The sequence below is a fragment of the Lissotriton vulgaris genome, chromosome 7 (genome assembly GCF_964263255.1).
Source record: "Lissotriton vulgaris chromosome 7, aLisVul1.2, whole genome shotgun sequence".
Taxonomy (NCBI): Eukaryota; Metazoa; Chordata; class Amphibia; order Caudata; family Salamandridae; genus Lissotriton; species Lissotriton vulgaris.
The window spans coordinates 752,578,828-752,602,219 of record NC_141695.1 but is presented as its reverse complement, the minus strand read 5'-3'; the positions used below and the strand labels follow the sequence as shown (position 1 = coordinate 752,602,219).

General features: G+C 42.3%; 1 protein-coding gene across 2 annotated transcripts in view; it reads left to right on the top strand.

Moving 5' to 3' along the window:
* Window positions 1-23,392, top strand: part of SLC39A11 (solute carrier family 39 member 11) — a 2,411,801-nt gene that overhangs the window by 1,597,970 nt on the left and 790,439 nt on the right. The gene's annotated exons all lie outside the window — the stretch shown is intronic.

Sequence of the window (23,392 nt, the reverse complement as noted above, 5' to 3'; positions counted from 1 at the left end):
GATTACCTTACAGCCAAACTCACAAAAGCGGGCAAATGAGAAATCTAGGAAGTTCCAGCACACTTCTTTTCATCCTCCCAAAAAGACATAATCAAAAAGCCATCTCTAGCTCTTTCTCAGGCAAAGCCTCCAAAATCTGTAACTCTCTTCCAGTATGCATCAGAACTAACCCCTCCTTCACAAGCTTCAAGAGACAACTAAAAGAATTCCTCCTAAATTGCCCACTTTTTCCCTGCAGGAAATAACTAATCAAGCACACCATGGAAACTCTACCTAATTATATGTTACATTTCCCTCAAGGTCTACAGATAGACTTGACTCTCAACTCCACAATCATAATGCACTATTACTGAATGATAATGACTAGACTCTCGAAACTGTGTTTCTATTGCACTGTGATTGACTGATAATTATCTAGACCCTCGAAGCTAAACTGTAATTTTTATTGCACTGTGATTGACTGATAATTGTAGTGACATTGCTGTAGGGCCCGTGGATCTTGCCACTGCTATATAAAACTCTCAAAATAAAAAAAAATCTCTAGCTACTTGAATCCCTGGATATTTCACCTCATCTATACTTCACCTAAGTGGGTACTCTGCATCAAATGCAATGATATTAACATTAGATGGCTGAAGTAAAAACTTACTGTAGTCTATTTTGAGAAGACTGTTAACCACTGGCAACCTTGTCCCAGAATGTCAGACCGGACAATGCAATTTATACCTTGCTTAAATTTTAAAAACTGACTCCCGTGGCAGAGCTGGATGTAGGTTAATGCATGGCTAGGCAAATCAAATCAAATCAAATCAGGAACATTTATTGAGCGCACAAATCATCCGAAAGTCTCATGGCGCTGGTGGACGACTCGGAATTGTCAGCATGTACAGGGAAGGAGCTGGACTAATGATCAAACAGCCATGTTTTTAATTCCAGGTGAAAGTGGTTATGGTCAGAGGTGATGCTTAGGTTTTTTTTTGTTTGTTTTTTTTTAGTTTCAAGAACAAAATTTTATTAAAAGAAGTTCAGATAAGGTAAGCATAACATATCATAAAAACATGTTACATAAAAATGAATTCAAATATTTTTAAAGAAAAGAAATAAGTATAAAGCATCGCAAAAGAGAAAAGAATGAAGGTATAGAGAAGAGAGAAAAGAAAAGAGAGAAGGAAAGAAAAAGAAAAATGCAATATGCTATAAGCACGACTAATAACTATAATAAAATACAGCTGAGAAGGTATATACTATACATAACAGTCACAATGAAAACAAATGTAATTCAGAAATGCAAATATAAAGTAACATGTATTAAATTTCAACAATATGGAACATCAAGGCATCCTCACGGAGGCTTAGAAACTTCTTGCTGCAAAGGAGAAATAGGGAAAGAATGTCTGGCACTATCATCAAACAAGGTGGTAACAGGTGCCCATAACATTTTTCGTTTCGTCGCCATGGACAATGGATAAACAAAAGTCGTATCTAATCTGTGATTATAACAGACTGCATACCACCAGGCCTGATAAGATATTTTGGTAAAGTCTTTCCAATTTTTTGTAAATTGTTGAAAAGCAACTGCTAACAATAGATCTATAATTCTGGTACCCATATTGCAGTGTTTCCAAATAGGAGAGACACTCCCCAGGAAAATGTGCGAGACGGAAAAGGGGTGTGTGGAGAGAAAAATTTTGTTAATCTGGGACCATACTTGCGTCCAAAAGGTGCGCACTAAGGAGCAATCAAAAAGCATGTGAAAAAGATCTGCTCCGGGCTTAGTACACGACCAGCATGAGTCCGTGACAGCTAGAAATTGCTTGCTTAGAGTGAGAGGGAAAAATAATAGGCGATTATAAATAAAAAATAACGTCTGAGTTGCGCTGGCGGCTCTAGAAGATTTGCGTAGTTTAAGCCAAATTTTATCCCAGAGAGCAGTAGTCCAAGAAACTTGTAACTCTCTTTCCCAAGTCTCCTCCGTTTGTGTTTTAAGCCTAGGTAAGGGGGAGGGTAAAAGAGCAGCATACATTTTGGAAGCCTTGGCACGTTTGACGAGTAAAGAGTGCAAAGAAGGTATACTGGAGGGTATTGGATAAACAGGAGAAGGAGAAGTGAGATAGGTATTGTGAGCCTCTTGAAAAGCAGAAATTAACAAGGAATATTTGGTTCGGAAGGAAGAAGGAAAATTAAACAAAGAAGTAGCCGAAGAGAAGGAAAGGGGCCGACCATGGTTATATAATTGGTGAACCCATATAAGACCACGTGATCTCCATGCCTTCCAAAAAATGGGCCTCTTATTTATCAAGATAGAACCATTATGCCAAATGGGTTGATCGAAAAAGGAAGTGATAGGGAGAGTAGGAAGAAGTTTAGATGTATGTTTGATAATAGGAGTAACTACACCTTGTGGTTTGCGAGAGAACATAAGATACTCTTGAAAAAGAAAGGGAGAGATGAAAGATTCTTCTAGATCTAACCAAAGAGGAGAGGAAGCATTAATACCCAAAAGCCACCTGGAGATGTGGTGTAACAAGAAAGATTTATGGTACAAAGAGAAGTTGGGAAAATTCACCCCCCCCTCTGATTTGGGTCGAGATAGTTTGTTCAAGGACATACGAGATTTTTTGTGCCCCCACAAGAAGGCCGAAAGGATAGAATTAATTTTCTTAAAATATTTGGAAGGAATGGACAATGGGATGTTGGAAACTGTAAAAAGTATAATAGGGGATAGCATCATCTTAATCGTATCTAGCCTCCCCCACCAGGATAAATAAAGAGGATGCCATTTAGAAGTAAGGGTTAGAATCTTTTGAATACAATCCTCTAAACAGCGAACAACTGTGCCTTTAAGGGATGCCGTAAAATTAAGCCCCAAATATTTAATGGAAGAAGAATTCCAAGTGAAGCCCGAAGCAGTAAAGTCATTTTTAAGAGTAAATTTCGTTAAGGGCAATATTTCACATTTGTCCCTATTTAATTTATATCCGGAGACAAAAGAAAAAGAATCTACCTCAGTCAGGAACGCAGGAAGGGAGGAGCTAGGTTGTGAGAGAAATAAAAGGACATCATCCGCATACGCTGCCATCTTAATATGAGACTTTTGAAAAGTGAATCCATGAATATCAGAATGTTGGCGAATTTTTAATAGGAAAGGTTCTAGGGCGAGATCGAACAAAAAAGGGGAAAGAGGGCAGCCCTGACGAACTCCTCTCTTAAGAGAAAAATAAGAAGAGAGACAACCATTCGCCGAAATTGCCGCCCTAGGACTAGAATATAAGAGTGAGATCAATGTAGATATTTTTGGACCGAAACCGAACCACTTCAAGGTGTGAAAAAGGTACTTCCATTCAACTCTATCAAAAGCTTTCTCAGCATCAAGAGCAATGGCTGCGAGAGACTGAGATGAGCGAGAAGATTTAGAAATGATGTCGAAAAATAATCTGGTATTATCTGCAAGATATCTACCCTTGACGAAGCCAGATTGTTCTTTTCCCAGAAGATCGGGCAAGTGAGATTCCAACCGCATAGCCAGTGCTTTCGAGAAAATCTTATAATCAATATTCACCAATGAAATTGCCGATAATTTTTACAATACTGCGGGTCTTTACCTGGTTTAGGGAGAATGCAAATGAGAGCATCTGCAAAAGTACCTGAAGCAGATTCAGACTCAAGAAAAGTAGAGATTAAGGAATGCAATTTGGGGACAAGCAGTTGCGAAAAGTGAGAAAAGAATTCAACAGTGAACCCATCAGGTCCCGGCGCCTTCCCGTGTTTCAAAGACTGCAAAGCTCGCAAGAGTTCCGCCTGTGTTATATCAGATTCCAGTGTAGAAAGATCGGGGGGCGAAATAAAAGGAGAGTGAATTAGAGAGAGATATTGGGAGATAGATTCTGCAGATGAGGTAGATTCAGAGGAATAAAGAGATTCATAAAAATGTTGAAATTCCTGTAAGATTTCATTATCTTTATGCTTAAGGGAACCATCCTGACCATGAATAGTATCTATATTAACCCGATTTTGTTTGGCTTTTAAATAATTAGCCAACAATTTACCTGCTCTATTTTGGCCCCCATAGAAATTTGCACTGGATTTTAGTAAATAATTAGAGGCACTATTGGTAGTATCCTGGTTAAATTTAAGCTTGGTAGCAATAAGTTCATGCAAACAGTCTTTGGATTTGGAAGTATAATAGGAATGCTCAAGACGTTTAATTTTGGAAAAAAGATATTTGGTAGATTGTTGTGCTATCTTGCGCTTGCGCGAAACAAATTGAATTATAAAGTCCCTGGCCGATGCTTTAAAAGCATCCCAAACGACCGGAAATTGAATCTCGTCAGATTGATTCAACAAGAAGAAATCAAGAAAAAAAGAGGTAAAGGATGAAACAAAGACAGGATCAAGGAGAAGGGAATTATTAAAACGCCATTTCTTAGTAGAGTTGGGCTTGCAAAGAACATCTAATGACATCGAAACTGGAGCATGATCAGAAATCAGAATAGATCCAATTTCAGAGGAAATGAGGGATTGAGACAAATGATGCGAGATAAAAAAGTAATCCAATCTTGATTGAGTATGATGCGGTGGGGAAAAAAAAGAATACTCACGTAAGGTAGGATGACACAACCTCCAGGCATCAAGTAGTTTAAATTGATGAACGAGCTGTGTGAAGGATTTATGCGATTTATGGGGAATGTATGCGGTAGAGGATTGTCTGTCCAGGAATGGATCGAAAACCTCATTACAGTCGCCAGCTAGAATGAAATTGTCAGGGTAATGTTGTGTAACATGTGGTACTAAGGAGGACCAAAAGAGTGCATCACCAGTAACTGGGGCATAAACATTTAAAATAGATATGGGAACTCCATCAATGAAAAAGTGAACAAGTACCCATCTACCCAAATGATCATTACAACTTGTGAGTTCTTTAACAACAAGGGACTTACGAAACAAAATCATTACCCCATTACGTTTGCCATCACCCGGGGAAAAGTGAACCTCTCCCACCCAGTCTGTTTTCAATTTGAATGACTCTGCAGCAGAAAGGTGAGATTCCTGTATACAAGCTATGTCAGCATGAAGTTTAGCTAAATGGGACAATACTCTTTGCCTTTTAATTGGTGAGTGAAGGCCCTTAACATTCCATGAAACAATTGTCAACAGCATATCAGAACCAGAAAGAGATACGATGCTTAGGTTTAAAGGCAGTTTATTCCAGAGGGTGGGCGCAAGAAAGGAAAAAGCCCCCCCCCCCGTTTTTGACAGTGCGCACTCTGAGAGGAGTGAGGAGGGATCTGTTACTCAATCTTAAGGTCCTGTTAGGCTGGTACCAACTGAGTTTTTTGGTCCAGTAACTAGGACCTCTACCATACATGTTTTTATGTGTTAGGCATAAGGTTCTCTTTTTCACTGGCAGCAACAGTTTGAGACACTAAATCCGGTTGCCCTTTTAACCATTAAATATTGATGTGCTATGTGAGGTGGCATCACTCAGTTTCGTAGCGAGACTAGCGCCCTTGCTAACTTGTGATCCAAGGGTTCAGGGGTCAAAGCAGAGAAGCTTGCTCTCGAGGTTGGGCTGCAGTTACGTTTTTTAATGGTTTGGCCAATGGGTGGTACAAAGGGAGATACAGGATTCAGTAGGCTAAGTGTCGAATGAGCAGGTGGCCTTGCATCTTGTTCGGCATCGAGCTCACATCCAGGTGTGTATAACTTCTGTGTATGGATAGCATATGAGAAGTGGCATCCTCCTGGTCAGCAAGACAAGCTAACAATCCGAATTGTGCAGGAGAGCAGTTGGAAACCGCTATTTAGATTAGCAGACTCTGCTCCTGCCATGCTCGTAGGCGGCAGTCCTCAGCTAGGCAGCTTAAAGTGGTGCCTTTCTGAGAACATTCATTCAACACTGTTTGTTTTAGCCAACAGCAGGGTGTTTGAGACTGTACTTTAAAATCAAGACCTAGAGCGCACACGGTGTTAGTTTCAGACAGGTCTGGCTAATATTCAGTCATGATATGGGGGCCACTTACCTGCTCATCCTCGTGAAATGTCATGGCAGTCAGGCAGGCTGAAAGTGTTCATGCTTTCACTGAGCTTTAAAAGGCCATTTACTACAGAAGTAGACCAATGGTATCTTATAGTTTAGTCCAAAGTAAAATACATTCTCTACTCTTCTTTGTATAGGAGTCGAGAATGTATGTAGATATTAGGCCATTGAATCTTGATAACAACTATACATTGTCACATGACGTAACACTGTATTGAACCAGTGGGGCTGGTGTACAATTATGCATGTAGTACCTTGAGATGAGGTCTTGTAATGTCATGACTGGCCAGAATTAGCGTTAGTTGGCAATAGCAACAGTTTTCCTTTCTTTAGGTGGCATTTGAGGTTAAGAATAGCAAGGGGTAGCACAGACAGGCTGTAAATCATGTGATGAGAGCTCTTGTTTATTTTCTGCCTTCCACAGCGAATAAGTATCTGAGAGGCTATGGATGGGGATCAGCCCTGAGGTAAATAAAAATGATGCCTGGCAGGTGGCATACCTTTGTCATTTTGGTGGTTTGAGGCCAGTTTCAATTGGTGGAGAAGTCATCCAGCAAACACTTCTGTTTTTGAATACACGTCTTTGAATGAGCCACCAAAGGAATGTTTCCCAAACGTTGATGTATTACACAGCTGGCAGGATCCCTGAGCAAACCAAGCACTCTTCATTGAGATTGCAGGTATGAATCCCAGCACCTGCTTTGAATACTAATATCTTTGTGCAAGGGTTACTGATTGCTGTCCTCTTTAAACTCCCTGAATCATTCAAACCTTGGACTTGTCTCCCTGTTTTCAGTGCCACCTGCAATAACTCCTTTGCTATAGTTTGTATAGTTGCTATGTTTTGGTTTCTCAACCTCTGAACGGGTGTGAAGCGCACTGCTGAGCTGAGGAGGTCTGAGTGTAAGGCACAGAAAAACAGCGGCGGGAATGTCTTTAGGACAATGTGTCTGTCGTGCATTTCATTTTGCGTATTTATTTTATGTGGTGCTAAAATTGTAAATTGTATTTGCCAGTGTTCTATTTCTCCGTGCTTGGAAACAGGGACTATTAATCCATTTGGGTCCAAACACAGCAGGATACTTTGTTATAGTTCTGTTTTTCTCACTTATACGGCAGCATTACAGCTGAAGGGTGGCTCCAATTCGAAAAGAAAACAAGCATTGGCATAGCCAATAGGTCTCGCCTTTGGGACCTTATAAGTGTTTAGCCATGCAACAGTTGATGTTGTTACACCAAGGATATTGTGCTGCATAACTAAATATTTATAAGGTCCCAAAGGCGAGACCTATTGCTATGCCAATGCTTATAAGTATTTAGTTATGCAGCACAGTATCCTTGGTGCAACAACATCAACTTTTGCATGGCTAAACATTTATAAGGTCCCAAAGGCGATACCTATAGGCTATGCCAATGCTTGTTTTGTTGCTAGCTGTGCTCTCTGTGGTTCAGTTCACACCCAATCAAGAAAGCTATTCTTCTGTGTTAATCTAACAACACAGTCCTGGTGCTTACCATTGTAAACTGCTGTGGTTAAGAAATAAACTTTCCTACGGGGACTCATCATGCAGTTGCTCCCTTCCCTGAAGCAGTTCTGTTGCTGAATGAGTAGGAGGAATGCGAGATGATATGAACACGGAAAACGTCACACCGAATAAGTTTAGCAGTTAGAGGAAGGGGCGGTGAGACAATGTAAGAGGGAAAAGAGAAACAGTGTGAGAAAATAACTGCGTGGGATGTGTGAGACGGTGGAAGATTGAGGGAAGGGTGGCTAGACAATAATAAAGAGAATAGAGAAACTATGTGGGAAAGGAACTGCGAAGTGTGTGTGAGACTTTTGGAAGATAGAGGAAAGGTGGAAACTATATGAACAAAGAAGCAACACAGTGTGGGAAAAGAACTGCAAGGGATGTGTGAGACAGTGGAAGATAGAGGAAAGGTAGGGAAAGGGAGAAGAGAAACAGTATGGGGAAGGAACTGTGAAGCGTGTGTGAGAATTTGGTACATGAAAGGTAGGAGAAAAAAGGAGGAGGAGAGGGAAAATGATTGGCGAATGGATCAACAGAGAGTGGAAATAAAACTAAGCCAATTAATGTGTGGAAGGGGGAGAAGAAGGAAATCAGGGCACGGGCGAAGAGAAATCGGGCGAGGAAAGAGCTCTGCCAATGGTTTGTGAGACTAGAAAACAGATGGGTGAATAAACAATGAGAGAAGAAGAGCGGAAGCTCCGTGAGAAAGAACACTGGCAATGATGTGTGAGACCAGAAGAGAAGTGCGGAGAGACACAACGAGAAGGCGACGGAAGGAAATTGTTTATAAGTGGAACTCTGAAAACGGCGCGTGAGACCCTAGAAGGAAAAGAATGATTGGGGAGACGAGAAGGGGAAATGAAGGGCGGGAAAAGATCTCTTCGAGCCATGTGTGAGGCAGCAGAAGAAAGGCGTGAAAGCTGAGAATGGGAGGGGCATAACAGAGGGTGTGAAAAAATAATTCTGTGAGCCGTGTGTGAGACTGTGGCAGAGAAGGAAATGGAGGTGAACTGTGTGCGAAATAATGGAAGAGAGAGGAAAGGGATTGGAAAAGTGAGAATAAAATGATTAGGGCATAATATAGGGCGGGAAAAACTCTGTGAGCCGTGTGTGAAGCTGTGGAATAGAAAGAAAGGGAGGTGAGTCACGCGTGAGACATCGGAAGAGAGAAAATATGAAATAGTGGAAAAGGAATGACAGTGATATAATAAGGGTGGGAAAAGAGAACACTGAGTGTGGGTGTGTGAGAGCATGGAACAAAGAGAAAAGAAATGTGAGCCATGTGTGATGTGTGAGACAGTGGGAGAGAAGGGAAGTGAAATGAACCATATGTGAGTGGAAGAGAGAGAAGGGAACGGAGAGAGCGGGAAAATAATTTTGAGAGCCGTGTGTGAGACTATGGAAGAGAAAGGAAACGTGGGGAAAGAAAACCAAGAATGAGATGGGAATGGAAGAGGAGAAACAGAGGGTGGGGATGAAACTCTGGCAATGGTGTGTGATACCAGAAGCGAGTAGGGTGAGACAATGAGCGAGGTGCAGGAGGAGACGTGAGAGAGGAAACTGGTTGCGAATAGGGCTATGCCAATGTACTCTCCAAAGAGCCTGTGAGACTGTGGAAGATGGACCTGTGGAAATAGAGTGAATGAGTGAGAGTAGGAGGGTGGGGAAAAAACAACAGATTTGAAGTGGCCCTTATGCGAGCCAAGGATGTGTGAGATGGGCGAGAAACCGTTGGAAGGAAATGGAGAGGTGCGTGTAAAAGGACTCGGAGTTGGAAAATAACTTTGTGGGCGCGTGAGTTAACTCTGTTAGGCAAGCGAGGGAGGGGAAGAGAGAGGGCGGGGAGAAGAGCACAGAGCGCAATAGATCCTCTAGACAGGGCGAAACAGCGAACTGTGTGCGCACGCAGTCTTCACTTTTCAAGCACTGCACTCATGCTTGTGGCGCGCCCCTGCTTGCTCCTGCAAGGTGGATGTTGCCACAAGCACAAGTGTGTGCTTGAAAATGAGCAGAGCGACAGCTAAACACCCCCCTATGCCGCGCATGCGCGTTACGTAGGCGAGACCTAAAAAGGGCAAGAATTAAATTATTTTGTGGGCGGATTAAAGAGGTGAATTACAATGTCCAAAGCCAATGGCAGAAGGTCAGGGGCAAAATAAGAAAATGGCTAACAGTGGCTGGCTTAAAGCCCTTTAAAGTAAGTATAGTACACAATATTTGCCAGGAATGATGTAAAAGCCATATCCGTTAAACCTCAACCCCTCAGCCACCATCCGCGATCAGCCATCGTACCCAAACTTTGATTTGAATATCATTTTTCAGACGAAATATATACACTGAACTTACAGTGTCCTGGAAACTTGAAGTATTACCATCCAATTACAACACTGCATTACCTTTTAAACCATTTCATCCTAGTAATTTATGAACATGCATTTGCTTTTGCAATATAATTATGGCCCGATGAAGCGACTTTCAGTCGTGAAACACGTTGGCCTCAACCAAGAATATTGTAAAAACTGAAAATAAAAAAATATACTGATCTAATACTCATCTATTGAATCTACATTTATTACCTTATTTATTTTTATTTATTTATTTATTTTATTATTTATTATTTATTCCCTGCCTCAGCGGGTCTCGGGCTCAAAATTTCCACGGCCTCGATAATTCTGCTCCGGTGCCTACTCGACTCACGGGGTCTCACTCTGCAACTCTGGGCAATAGCTTGCTTAATCTCCACTACGGCCCCTCGCGGCGGGATGCCTGGCTTTCACCCTGTGTACACCCTGTCGGGCCTCTCACAGGGGAATACCAGGACGGGTTCCCTAAGCAAGCGCCAGGATGCCCTTTGGGTGACAGGTTGCGCTATATAAGTACACCTACATTTACCTTTCATAGACATCATAAACAGTCAGTGTTATTTGCATTGAACATACTTTCTTTTGAGGTCTAGTGTCAAGCCTATTAGAGGACCTCTCACTTTGCATTAAACCTCAGTATTTTTGCATAAAGTGAGTTGATTGTGATTGTAAATATGAGAGATAAAAAATTATGTAAGATTCCTATGCTTAGAAATGGGGATGAAATCTGAGTGCCGAAACGATAGGTTAAAGGGAAGCACTTTAGGTTAAAAAAAAGCCGTCGAGAAAAGAAAGGATGGACAGTAAGAGCAAAACTGGAGTACAGCATCAGCTTGAGTCAAAGTACTGGACGATTGTCACTGGCAGGTAGTTTCAGCAACTCCCCAAAAATTGTGTACAAAAGAATAGGGTGGTTCGGCATATCAAACGCAGAAGTCAATCTAAGCAAGATGATAACAGATGAGTTTAGAGGGTCAGGTGTGTAGAGAGTTTTTTTTGTAGCAGACAGGAAGGCAGTTTCTATGTAGTTAGATTAAAAAATTAATTAATGGGGGAGAGTAGAGAGCAAAAATCAGGATAACAAGAGACCTGCGAAAGAGTGAGAGAAGTACGAGTGAGAAGGAGGTGCAGTTAGGAGGCAGGGTGGATCACGATATGGTACCTTCAGGAAGGAGTGAGCTCAGAATTATGTATGAAGAAATTAGGAAATGTTACAGTGCAGGCTGTGAGAGAAGATAAAAAAACATTAACGAAGTAAAAGAAGAAGGCTAGATAACCACTAGAGTACAAGGCAGATGAAAATTCTCTGTTTAGAGAAGGCGGCAACTAAATTCCACACGGTGATAGATTTGTTTCCTAATTCAGGAGTATTTCCAAGCATATCAAACTCTTACAGGAAAAAGGAAGTTTCAAGATAGGAAAATAAACAGGGTTGGGGGGTGGCTTTACCTGATGGAGTGAAATATTTAAGAGTACCATATCAATCAAGCATCAATGTCATGCCACTGGTGTCCTGTCCAGGAGAGGCTTAGTGAATGTTGTATTGAATTGATACATGGTTGAACTCATGCAGAACAGAAGGGATATGGAAAGAATTTGAATTGTTTTAAGCTGTTAGGCAGAGGTAATCGATGATGATAATTTGAAGAAAATATATAGATATCTGTCATAAAAAAAGGGATCTTTCTTACTCTGTCATGGCAATCATAAGAAAATAATGACACAATCAGAAGCCTTACTGCATCTTTGGCTACTGATGTTTCATTACACTACCCACAATTCAAAGCAATTTCATCTAACCCAAACAGCCCATGCGGTTTTGGGCCTTGCATCAACTTATACCAAGCACTCACCTGGAAGACCTATTTCTACTGTTTTTAACCAGTCTACAAGGCGCCATAAAATACCAACATATGAAAAGAAGTGCAACACCCCTTTGTGACTATGTGTTTACAACCTGAGCCTTAAAGTCAGATTGTTTTCTTTTACACTGCCCATGTTCCTTTTCCACTGTTTCCTCTGAGACCTTCCTTGTGTTCAGAGTTTACATAATTATGCCACTAGAATCATACGATTATCTCTGGCTGACACGTTCTTCGCATAAGGATAGATTTACAAGACTTACCACATTAAAATCTGATACATAAGTTTCAGATTTTAACAAAATAATGTTTGCTGCTCAAATGGATTAAAAATCACTAAAACAATATCACACATAGTGCTGCATAGTGACACCAAACCCTGTACATATGTAACTGGTCACCTTTTAATTGCCTGTTGCTTAATCCAGTTCTGTTAAACTGGTACTACCGAGGTAAAACTGTTTCCCCAATCCTATTATTAGTGTTGTAACACCAACAAATAGTGCAATAACATGGCCACTGAATGTGCCACATAACTTGCCTCGCCTTGCAGTACAATTTGGTCAACACTACCGCATTTTTTATGCCCTCTATTGCTGTATAATTCCTGTGGCCCTGAACACAGTATGCCCTTTGTTGATACTTTGTAAATAGGAGCTTCTGTTGGCCTTGGCTCTCGAAACAATTTTTTTCAAGGCATTTTAGATTTGTTTTGTGGCTAACAACATCTCCAGAGTATGCACAGCAAACGAAACAAAATTGTTTTTTGCAGTCATTTTGAGTTAATTTGTCACCACATTTAAAGAAAATAAGCAAATACTTATCATTTCTTCAAAATGCTCGCTTCTAAGCAGTGACATGTAAGGCTCTTCCTTGCCTGGGGTGTAGGAAAAAGAAAGAGGCTTTTATGGAAACAGAATCTTAAAGTTTAACTTGTCTTCTTGGCCTCTTTAGCACCCAAGGAAAATACTTCCGCCCCTCACCAGGCATCGCTTTGTTTGTCTGCCCGTCCGTGACCTCTGGTCTTTGCTGAAAGCAGCATAGATTGTTTGTAAAACCAGTTTTGTGTGTGCCGAGCTATTTTTGTACGGATGTTTACTTAAATACCTCACACGTGGCATAGACCACTTGTGAGACCAGCACTACAGCCGCCGCACTAATGCCCAGGTTTATTTTCCGAAGCTAAAACTGCCACAATTTACCTTGAGAAAAATGTCTCGTACATAACAGGATATGGTAACGGTAAAATCTGTATGTTATGCCCCATTTGTAACTGGGTCTCATTTACAGCAAACGGTAAATTCTATTACCACATATATCGCAATTACAATTTGTGTGATAAGCATCACACTTCTTATTCTAGTAAATGTCAGCAGGTAAAACCTGTTGAAATTTAGAAGGGTACAGAAAAAACAGTAAATAATAGGACGTTTTGGTGCATTAGGCACTAAAATTCACACATTAGAACACTTTTTGGGCCAGTTATAGTAATTGGGTACTGTTTTTGGCACCTAATAAATTAACTTTCGTACACTGTCGGAATATCGGGTGTAATAAATAGGACACCCTTTTACGAGCCAATGCTAATTGTAAAAGTAAACAGCACTCTGCATGCTGGGGGGGCCTGAACTCCTTTACAGTTTTAAAGAAAAACTACAAGTCCCAGAATACAGTGAGCTATTAGCTACAATTCATGACTGAATGAAGTTGTCATATGGCATACATTGGAGCGTGGAAAGCGATCGTTGCGACACAAATAGTTAGGATCTCGAGGTGGCTCCACATCATAGGAGTACCACTTTACATCAATCCTGAAATGCACTTTTACATAAAATGATTGCCATATGTATTGACTGGTCCAATTACTCAAACAAAATGAAGACTACAACTCCCAGAATGCTCCGATATATGAAATCAAAGTACAAGAATGGAAAAGGGCGTTCCTGTGACATGGAGCCATCCGGCCACCCTACATCTATCAGCAGTTTAATGATGTGTACGTTTGAAACAAATAATACTTTATAAATAAATAAATAAAGTGAAGCAGCATGCAAGCTGTTGGCATTAGAAGTTCTCTGTCACATCATGCCAGCGATGTTCTGAAATTAGTGATTTTAGATTGAGAGGCTGTTCAAGCGGCAACACTTCTCTTCCGAATCAATTATACTAATAAACGGGGAGGACCTCCCAGCTGAGGTTGCTTGTGCTAAAACTAGTGCTGAACTTCAGAGAGGGCTCCTGATTGGCTCCAGTCTCCCTCACGCACCAGGACTGCCAGAGTGCTCCAAAGGGGTGTTGAGACCAACACACGCTGTTTTGTTGATTCTGATGTAGGTGTTCGCTGTTCACTGCCCCGCAGTCTCGGAGTGGCAAAGACAAACATCAATCACACAGTTTCTGAATCAGCCCACACAAAATGTGCAAAGTTGTAACAGCAGCAAACACTCAGAAAAGATGAGCGGAGATCAACCTTATCATGGCAAAGCGAAAAACATGATAGATAACATTTTCAGCGATCTGGCTGTGATCTGTACTCGGTGAAAGCAGCCACAGCTAGCTGTTGTTGGGGTAGCGCAACCCTCATATCAGCACAGATGATGCATGGCGCCGGAGGGGTCCTGTTCCTGTGCCGGGGGGAGGAGGTTGGAGGAGGGTGGCAGCTTCCCAGCTCAGGGAGCAGAGCGGGAGGGGGATGGCCAGCGCGGCAGGTACAGCCCTCGGCCATCTCCCGGGACCGGAGAGGAGGGAGCAAAGAGCGTGGAAGAGAGGTGGAGGGACCTGCCGGCAAAAGCAGCGGAAAATACCTGCTCCGGAGAGAGGGGCTGACTGCTAAGTGGCAGGGCAGGCTGGGTTTGCCTATAGAGAGCTACAAAGCTGCAGGAGCTTCAACGAGAGAGGGGTCATAGAGGAAGGAGGGAATACAAAACTGCAAGAAGAGGGCTGCTCAAGACAAGGGTTGTGAGAACGTGATGTTTTGCTTCTGTGGGAGGGGAAAGCCAGGGCAGGGCAGGGGGGCGCAGGGACGCACATGGCATTAGGCAAGGACAGTGAAAGGCGCGCTCTCAAGCATCGCAGGCACCGAGGCCTATTTTGATTCAGTAAAGGAGGTGGCGGCTTTGCTGCCAATGTGGGACTTGGCAGGGGGAGAGAATTTGCGTTTTCCCACACGCGGGAACCCGACGGGGCAAGCTCGAGAAAGTTACAAAAGTGAAAGTGATCGCGATGCACTTGATGGAGAAACGACAGATGGCGGATGCACGCGTGCACGCGATCATGAATGCAAGCTTGAGGCCAGCAAAAGCCTCTGTCTGGTAGCACTTTGAAAACCCCCTTACTAAAGTCGAGCAAGTAGCGCATGCACTGCTCTAGGCTCGACCTAAAAAAATGACATTTTAATGTTACCTATCTCCTCTAAAAGACACTGCAATCCAAGTTTGTGCAATATATGCCTCTTGTTTTTTGTCAGTGTCCCCCTAGGCTATTTCTCGATGTTATCACGGATAATGTGGGCCCTCAGAAAAACGATTTTCATGTGGGTTAACTTGTCAGGCAAAGCAGCACTGAAAAACTTCACTAATAAAAGGGTTAAAATATCTGAAAATCCTTCCCTCTTGTCGGACACAGGACGGAGATCCAGTCTCTTGTAACTGTGTAGCACAATATAAAGGGCTTGGGAAGAAGCAGGCTCCACAGGGCAGTTACAGATGCATCTCTGCTGGAGATTGGGCACAGCAGATAGACATGCCCCAGGTTCTCACTCTGAGGCTGGTGGGACTGACGCACAGGTGAAGAGGCAATGCAACCACACTAGCCACATCTGCGGGGCACTTTGTTCATGTGCATGCAAAGCATGGCATACATCCGGGAGCTCTCTGGGAAAAGATTTTACAGCAGTTAGAGCAATTCATTCATTTTCCAGTTGAGTTCTCCTGAAATTATGAATGTTTGCATTTTTATATGGCACCGGCATGGTACAGAGGCATTAGAGCGCTTTACAGGAGCACTAGATTCCATTACATATATATACATATTTTAAAGCACAGGGAAATGAAATGATAACAGATGCTGAGCCAAGACTGGGACTGGAGCTTGGTTCCCCAGGTCCAGCATTGGCAGCTCTTGCCTGTAGGCCACCTAAAATTAAAACACAACTTTGAGAAAATATAAAAATTGCTGTTACAAATCTCCTTCCGAACCTGGAGGAGCGGGGCATTTCATTTTGTAATTTAGAATGATGCTTTCCATCTGCATCAACAAATTGAGCATTTTCTCCATGTGTGGTGTGGCTCAGCGGCCGTGATTGCGTAAATAGGTTTATTTTCTGTTGTGAATCACACTCCTACATACTTTCGGAAAAAGCTTTCTACATAATGTTCTGACAGATTTATTTTAAACACCCAGTAAAAACTGGTGTCTTATTGTTAATATTTCAGTGTAATATATATTTTTTAATGTCCCGGGGATGTCCTCTATGTAGTATTATCACAGGCAGATGTTCATTGTACATGAACAGCCCGTGCTTTCTATGGGTCTTCTTTAAAAGTTTGCACTTTACATGTTTTGTGCTGTAGATTTGCCTATCCCAATTTGCCTTTGGTGTAGATTCACTGATTTGTATGCTTCACTTTGTTTTGTCAGGTAACTAAAATCAGGTAGGCCACTTCGGACCCACGCCGTTCTTCCAATCCCATAGCTGTAGTAACTCCACGGGCCGCACTTCGTCCCTAGCTCTGACTATGCTCACACTGCACATGTTGGTTTAATGTCCATAAATGTGCATATTGATTTAAAGACCTTGTGTTAAGGATCTGTTGACTTCTATATGACACAACTACAGCCCTAACTTTCTTTTGATGTCCGTTGGACCTTCTCTGTAGGTTTTATAAAGTGTTCCGAAGGGCTCATCAATCGTGATGGGTAGACTTTTGGAACCCAGATATGTTTGGTCTGTTGAAGCGACCCGTGACTGTGTAGCCCACTTATATATGGAAACCATCCAGATTTTCCTGGAAATACACAGCAAGAAAGGCCTTTTATTCTGCCTACTTGCTGTCATTAACTTTATCCTTGAACACACCTTAAAGACACGCTGGTCTTTAATACGTGTGCGGTCAGGATGAGGATGTTTGACTGTGAGCACATGTTGATGAGGATTCCACAGCACCCCTTTCCTTCTTTATGGGAATGAAAGGTTGTTTGTTGAATGCTTGTATATGTTACATAGTTGGATTCTGGGAAGGAACTCTCAGCTGTGTGCAGCATTGGATAATGGGACAAGCCAACACCCAGTCCTGTCTAAAATGTTAAATAAAGGAGCATGAACTGAAATCAAATCACGAAAAACTAAGCTTATGTTCAGAATACATGCCACTTTGGGCCATATGTAGGTAATCTAATTTTACCGATTCCTAAATACCGAATTTTACCGATTCGGTATTTAGGAATCGGTAAATTGAATGTAGGTAAAAATTCGGTAAATTTTACCGATTCGGTACTATTCATTATTACCGATTCGGTATTTACTGATTCGGTAATTCCCATTCAATTCTATGGGCCTGGAGGCTGATGATCCAGACATATATTCAATCATTTACTGACATTCAATGTCACAGCTCTGGTATCAATACTCTGATCCAGCCAGAGTTTATTGCACCAGCTCAGTCTTTCAGGGTTCCGCAAGAAAAGTCTAATATGCCTCCAACATGTTGCTGTCTCACTGTTCTCCAAGCTTTCTGGAACATTACTCCCTAATGCTTGGATCTTTACATTAGCTAACCATCCTTAGCTGGGTCCATTTTAAAATCCTGTACATCGTAAATAATGCGCTACAGTGTAATCTTGGATTTCTTGCCGATGTCATGCATTGCAGTCTTTTAGCCAATGTCTTGTTGTGTTGCAGAGGAAAAATCAGTGACTTTAAGCAACAGTGTTTTCTGTTGGCACAGCTAAATTGTAGAAATGTGCACTCTTCTTTTTACATTCTCAGACATTTTAAAAGGCTGCACACAACCTGTTTTGTAAACTTTTCTCTGCTCTACAAATAAACGAACATAACATGGCACCCGCACCCCATTCTATTTTGATGCTTACCTGAATACGTGGTGATATCTGAAAAAGACTTCCACACGCATCAGGACTATCAATTTCTAGGGGTATTTTGCAACGGCTTGGAATACTCTACGGATTCCTTCCTTATCATAATAGTCTGACAGCCCCACAACTTTGAATACCTTTTGGCTTGTCATAGGTACTTTGAAATTAATTTTTTGTATTTGCATTAGGCAGTACTTTTGAGCTGCAAATGAAACAACTGGATTTGCTTTCTGCCCCTCACCGAAATATGAGGTGGAAGGGGTTGTGGGGAGTATTTACATAGTGCGATTTTAGCTTTCTGTAACCAAAAGCGCACCACTTACGCTCCGAATGCCAAGGAGGGGAAGGGTGCATTGAAAAGGATATATAGTGGGTAAGGGGGTGGGAGGGTTTGCAATATTAGTAAACTGTGCTTACAGCATTGGAACATGGGTGGGAAAAGGTAAATCTGAATTATGGAACGTGGGCATTTGTTTTTAGTACTAGTTCAGTTCTTATTAATGAAGGGAGGTTGAGCAAGTCGTGGTTGCGGTGCCCTGGCATGGCTCTGAGTGGATCCTAGAAGTACAGTAGATGGGTAGCTGGCCAGGTCTGTCTACTGGTAGGATTGTTCCTTGGCCACAGTATCAGCGGAGGAGAGGGAGCACGGCCGGACAGTGAATAGGATTGTGGAGCACTGGCCGAGTTGTGAATTGGACATGCATGTTTCACATACTCCAAAGATTTGTGTTTGGATCTTTAAGTTGAGAACGGGCCAGAGTTGAAACCAAAAGTCAAAATCAAAAATCGCTTTGATTCCAGGCAGGCAGTGAAAATGCCTATTTATGGGGAAATAGGCCTGCCTTTTTGCGTCCTCTAAGTCTTAAAACCTTACGAAAGTCTGGACTCTGTACAAATGCTGTGTGCTTCGGATTGGTGGTGCTTTAGCAGAGTTGACTGTGTGCCTCATAAGTGTTATTGAGGAGAGGCACTGCTGAGGTGAACAAAAGGGGAGCATGGCAGCAGTGGTGCAGTGTCTGAGGTAAAGTAGAGCTCCAAGCTTCGTTGTGCAGGGACTGAGCTACTTGTGGTCTCCTGCATACCGCTGAAAGAGAGAAGAAGCAGACTTGGGTTGCCGTGCAGGAACTGAACTCTGTGTGGTTTTCAGCACTGAGATAAAGGAGGGGGCAGGCCAGGGCCCTAATGGATCCACTGAGCTATGAGGAAGTTCTTGTTCCGAGGTAAAGGATTGAGAGGATGACAGGGCTGTAGTGCAGTGACTGAAGTCTGGGCGTTCCTGTACCAAGGTAAAGTAAGGAGAACAGGGTTGTAGTGCAGCAACTCAGCTATGTATGGGTTCTCGTAAAAGAGAGTGGCAGGCCAAGGTTTTAGAACACTGGCTGAGCTGTGTGTAGGTCTTTGTTAAATAATAAAGGAGTGAGGGTAGGAGGGCAGTGGCTGAGCTGTGTGTGTGTCCTACCTGTGTGTGAGTGGCTTACCTGTGTGTGAGTAGCTTACCTGTGTGTGAGTGTCCTACCTGTCTGTGAGTGTCCTACCTGTGTGTGAGTGTCTTACATGTGTGTGAGTGTCTTACCTGTGTGTGTGTGTCTTACCTGTGTGTGAATGTCCTGCCTGTGTGGGAGTGTCTTACCTGTGTAGGAGTGTCTTACCTGTGTATCTTACCTGTGTGTGTATCTTACCTGTGTGTGTGCCTTACCTTTGTGTGAGTGTCTTACCTTTGTGTGAGTGTCTTACCTTTGTGTGAGTGTCTTACCTTTCTGTGTGTGTCTTACCTGTGTGTGAGTATTTTATCTGTGTGTGAGTATCTTACTTGTGTGTGTGTGTGTGTGTGTGTCTTACCTGTGTGTGAGTTTCTTACCTGTGTGTGAGTTTCTTACCTGTGTGTGAGTTCCTTTGCTCTGGTAAAGGAGGGAAGCCTCTCTAAGACTTCAAGGTCGTGATCTGAATGCATATCAGTGCAACAAATTCTGCTCCAGTTACGACAAAGTTACATATTCCCTTTCTGAGATGCAAATTGACATACCAAATACTATGATGTCACTACTAGAGAGAAAGATCTAAAGTTGTGAGAGGAGCGCCGGTCAAATAGTGACAGATGAAAGCCTTCTCAAAGAGTAATCAAACCTAGACCTGACACCCCAGAACTATGACGGAGGGCTGTGCAATGCAAGGATGATGAGATCCTACCCCACAGGACTGCCCAATGCTGACATGAATGATGCCAATATAACTAGCCTTCCCCGTGGAGGGGACCAGCTCTCCATCTTGAATGATCAATTCCAGAGAGAGGGCCCAGGAGTGTTGGAGCTTAACATCTATCTAAAGCTAAGGACAACTGCTTGATGTATGCTGCTTGCTCCTTTCGTTCTAAATGTTAAAATGCTTCAGTGATGACCTTTAACAGCTAATGACTATTCCCAGTTCAATTCATTAAAGCCTTGTGGTGTTTTTTGTTACTAAACCCTTGATAAAAACTCAGTTTTAAAAGACGTTCTAAGAGCTAGTTTGGGGAGGGGGTGTGGTTGTATTCAAGGTAGTGTCAGTATTTGAAGAACTCAGAGGTCCCAAGCAAGGGCAGCTCCTCCCTTTGAGCAGAGGATTGTCATTTATTACCATTTTATTTTTATGCAACCCGTTCTGAACTAAGTGACAGGAAGGGGCGGGGTCAGTGCTGCTGAGTGTCTCTTTGGCCGGCCATCTTGAAATGGCTAGCCAGACATACACATTTAGTTTTCTAGCCAATGGGTTAGAGAACGCGCAGGTACACACACAAATATTCAATTGACTTATTGTTTGTCAATATCTCATAGGCATTCAAGGCAGAGCAACTGCTTAGCACCTGAGCTCATCTGCAGATCAGAAATGACGCTGCTTAGTATTAAAGTGAGAATGACTCAATTGAGAGACCATTTTAAAGATTGTGATGTGAACGGCAGCAAATCCCAGAATGCACCTTCATTCCCCACGGAGTGATACTAGGCACATACTTGTCACGTACTTTTAGGCACCGTTTTCTTTCTGAAGTTGTAGTTAGTCTCCCTGTGTATGTCTTGCACTAGATTGTTCCATAGCCCTGCCCTCCATTCGCTTATGGATTTATTCCGAGGCGGTATGCTCTTTGTTACAATAAATCCCACTTGCCCTAGCTCTTTCAGTTTAACTAAATGCCTAAGGACATTTTTACTTGACCTCTTCCCCGGTATGCCTATTTGTAATTCCTCAACTGTTTAAGTAAAAGACTCCACCGGAGGGTGCAAGGCAGAGGGTAGCCTAGAAGTGTCACTTGGAAGACTGGGACTCGGTGTAATGAGGATTACTGGCAGATATCACTGGTTTGGCTCTTCTTTAATACAGTCCTTACATTGCAAAGATATAAATGTATTGTCAAGTCTTGGCCCGACATTCCTTGGCAGTCCCTCATGAGTCTTGTTGGTAAGCATAGTTCATAGAACTGCCTAGAAAGGTAAGCCACTAGTCGAAGCATACAGTCAATGATCACGGATGACTGTCAACTTAAGCCCCTGTTTTGCAACCTTAAGACCATACCCTTGCGGGAGGGCTCCATTACCTGAAAATGACAAATACTAGGAACCAGAAGTGCAATAAGGATCGTTCGTCGGAAGAGAGTCACCCAACATACAGGAATAAACATGCTGGAACCATCACCAAAAGACTAAAGCCATCAGGTACCAAGCATTTTAGTGTTTGATAAATGTGTTTAGAAACTGCTACTGATTTGGTTTCAGAAGGTGCGTGTTGTTGTCTTTCCTTCCAAATACCCCATATGTATGCTAAATATGAAATACTGTCGAAAAATATTGAAAAGTTCCAGACATCTCAAAGGAGGTGGTAACCCATTCACCAATGGAAGGGGTTTACCTTTTGTAAATGTTGCAAAAAAAAAGTTTTGGGGGGAGTAGACAGCAGTCACAGGATCACTGCCAACACTCAAAGAGAAAAAAAGTTAGCTTTATTTAAAAATGATCACAGACACGACAGCATGCTGCATGGTGGTCTGCTGACCCTATCATGCCACTATCCTGTGATGGCCTCCAATCAGAGTGAGTCTCACTTTGCGACCTACCTTATTAAATATTCATGAAGTGGGTCAGATTGCAACCAGCCTTGTTTCCTTATTTTGTGACCCGACCCATTCATGCATAGTTTGGTTCACAAAATAATGTGGTGGTTGCAAAAAATCAGTATGCAGATCGCGGCCTCCTTTTGCAACCATAATAACAGTACTTGAGGTTCTAAGCCAGAAGGCCTTTCCACCAGTGGTGGTTTGGTAATAAGTTGGTAACACATACTTTATACTGATTGAGAACAGATTCTAATGGAGATGAAAAGATCTACACCAAGTATCCAAAAGAATTTGGGAGACACTGGAACACTTATGCACTATATCACTTAATAGTACCCATGGTCTGAGCGTAGTGGCATATGTTGAACATGCAATCCCAGTGTAGTGAGCCTGAGGAACGCAAAACAGCACTGTCTACTCATGTCATAGTTACCCTTGATTCCCTGAAGTTAGAAGCAACCTTGTCCTTCTCAAAGACATCCGGGCACGACTGTAGAAAGGTCACGAAAGAGTAGCCAAAATCAGGACATGTGGTCAGGTGTCTGACCTGTTACATCAGCCGGAATGAAAGTTTCTCTAATAATCAGTAATATCTACAAAAACTATGAGGGTGGGGAAGGTAAGCCAATGGCCGCTCTAAATTTAAGGTAAGAAGCTCCCAGTTTCTTTCCAAGAGTAAGGTCAGTCATATATCGCTGATGGCGGAGAAGCAGTGGTAAGCAGGAAATACTACACACGTTTTAATATCCATCATTCAACCAAAGAGTTGTTACAGCCAGAACGTGCATGCAGCTATGCCATGGTAGCACCAAGCCATTGCTGACAAGCTTCCGCGAAGAAGTATTCTGGAAGTGAAGAAGGATACAACACCAACAAGGGTAAATGGGGTTAATAAACAGAAACCTGATGAGACAACAAAGCGATCAAATCGTGAGTAGACAAAGAAAACCAGCAAAATGGACCAAACATCTGCTCCAGGACTATGCAAATGGCACTTCCACTGAACATCTATAAGTGATAATTTGCAAAGTGAAAGATAAGAGTTAGAGAATGGAAACATTTTTGGCATTTATAGGACTCAGAGTTCTATTAACGTCAATGACAGAGCCTGCATCGTTATTGCTTGCTCCTATAAAGCCTACACCACAGGATTAAATACTGCATATTAGCCTGCTTATCCTGAGTTTTCCTGTATATCTTTATTGAGTCCCAGTGATAAAGTAGTCCAAGACCATGTTCCCTTCGAGGTAGCTGGTCATAATACCACAGCAAGTGGCTTTGTGCTTGTGACTCCTTATCCAAGCATATGCTCAAAATGTCTAACCTGCAGTTTCACTCGCACTTTGAAGGACTACTCTTTTAACAGCATGTTTTAGGAAGGACCATACTGCAAGTATTCAAACGACATTCTATCTGCTCCTTAT